We start from the raw sequence: 2,663 nt of genomic DNA on the forward strand, positions 1-2,663 counted from the left end.
ATTTTGCAAGTGGGGGGACTATTCACAAATAAATTATGATTTATTTATTTGCAAAGGGGATTTTCAATTAAATGTGAATTTAATCAAAAGAAGGAAAAGGGATTTTAATCAAATAAAATAAGATTTATTTAATCAAATGGCTAAGGGTACTTAATCAAATCTTAGTTTAATTAATAAGTTAGGCTAGAAGAAGGAGATTTAATCAAATCTTTAATTTGATTAAAAGGTCAATTAGAAGAATAGGGATATTAATTAAATCTTAATTTAATTAATTGGAAGAATTAGGGATAATCAAATGAATAAAATTCACTTAATTCATTGCGCAACTTTTAGGTGTCTATATTTTGCCCCTCTTTGAAGTGATGTGTGACCAAAAGTTGATTCAAAGAAAAGCGCTCAATTTCTCGTCGATTTTTTTTTATATAATGATGTCCCCAAAATTTTCGATATGAAGTCATGGATATGAAGAATTGATTTCAATATGATATGAAGCTGATATGAGACTAATATGGAGATTCAATGTGATAATACCTGAAGACTTTTGTGATGAGAGATCGATTCGATGCCAATGATTTGGCAGTTATAGAGGCTTGCGGTCTCATTCACTTGCTGCACATGCTCCCCTATTGAAAGAATAGGGCACTACTCACCACATTGGCCAAGAGGTGGCACAACAAGCACAACACCCTCCATTTACCAACAAGTGAGATTACAGTGACACCCGAGGATGTCTATTGGATTCTTCAGATTCTAATTATAGGAGAGTTGGTTGTGTATGATGTGGAGGAGGTTGGTGGGACCGATGCATTGTAGGAGGTGTTTGGCGATTCCCAGATTGCAGATTACTCAGTGGCATAGTAAGATATGGTGGATAGCTATGCCCCACTCCCTTCACTATTAGCAGGTTTGATTGGTAGCTTCCTAATTCCAGATAGGAGGTCTCATGGGTTATTAGTTGGATGGGGCCAAGTTCTATGACAAATAGTGTAGTCACGCACATGATAGGCATGGGGGATATGTCTACTAGCCCACCTATATCATGAGCTCCATCGGATGGTTTATGATGATGTAGCCATTCTAGCTTCCATATGCACTCTTCTATAGATTTGGGCATGGGAGCACATAGAAGTGATCCATCCACTTGAAGAGAGGTTCAGACCAACAGCGGCACCTTTTGTGATGATATATAGCCAAGTCACTTCCCAACTGATACTTGAGAAGTTAGATTATTGGAGACGAGCCTTGGATGATATGGATTCAGTGGTGTGGAGGCCCTATCAACTGTGCGAGCCATGACCCGAGGATGGTTTTGAGGTGCCATATTTATTTTTGAGCAGAATTCTTTTAGGTCACACCCCTTATGTTGTAGAGCAGTTTATTCTTCCTTGGGTTTACCGACAGTTTGGTCGCATGCAACCTATGCCATAGGGGATGACTGTGTACGCTAGGGTACACAAGGAGAGGACAAATTGGGGGCCTACATTGGATTTTGCTACAACCTGGGTCGAGTTCTACTCCATGCCATTTTACGTATGGAAATGTTGGAGGAGGTGGATGACACTTGTATGACTACAATATATGCAGTATTTTCTGACACAGGTTCCCATGATTGATAGGGCCAGAAGAGCCTATTCCTACACTGGAGGAGGTGGATGATGATGATGATGATGATTAGGGCAGAGGGGGAGGTCACCAAAGTGGTAGGAGAGGATGGGGTAGAGGCAAGAGGGGTGGTTGAGGTGGTGCGATTGGGCATGACCGAAGAGTAGGTGGTGGAGGGGGTGGAGGAAGAGATGAGGGAGGAGATAGGAGGGGTGGTGGAAGAGGTGTGAGGGGGAGAGGAGGAGGATGGAGGCAACAGTGGGGATGAGGAGGGTTAGTGTAGGCTGAGGATATTGTTGTGGTGGCGACCAAGGAGAGGTCAGGCGATGACGGATCCGAGGAGGAGATTGACGCTTCCTCTGATGAGGAGACTGATTCTAAGGAGATTGGAGGAGGAGGAGGGTTGATTGGATTGGGTGTGATGGTAGTGAAGGAGGAGGAGGAGGATGTGCAGCCACTGGCATGATGAAGGAGGATTGATATGCCCCCTCCTACCCCTTGACAGGTTGGTGGTCAGGATCTGCAACCTTCACAGGTACAGGGTTTACATATTAGAGTGCCTCCTCTTCAGCAACAGGCACAAATTGTTGGATTACAAGCCCTACTACAAAGGTTACAGGGTCAACTCACACAGGCTCGAGCACAAGTGACATGGCTGTAGAGATAGGTGGTGACAATGTAATTAGAGTGGGATATCGCTTGAGTTGAGAGAGATACAGTGCAACAGGGTCTAGAGGCTGCCCAGGCTCAGATTACATAGGTTACAACAGAGCAGGATAGTGAGATAGAGCATCGGGGTCGAGCCGAGGAGATGTTTCAAACTCTGCAGCAGGCAACCACACATGGGGTGATAGGTGAGACTATCTGGACTCTTGTCTATCAGTCCAAGTGAGCCACCTATTATAGGGACTTGTACTTTGCGACAATGTCAGCAGCCCAGCGGGCTCCTAGCTATGTAACAAGTTCTCAGCTTGGCGGATCTCACAAACATAGAGGTAGTGAGGGGGTCATGGGTCCTAGGAGGGATGCCCCTAGAATCACAATAGTTGCAGGTAGCTTGA

This window comes from Cryptomeria japonica, chromosome 6 (genome assembly GCF_030272615.1).
Source record: "Cryptomeria japonica chromosome 6, Sugi_1.0, whole genome shotgun sequence".
NCBI classification, from domain to species: Eukaryota; Viridiplantae; Streptophyta; class Pinopsida; order Cupressales; family Cupressaceae; genus Cryptomeria; species Cryptomeria japonica.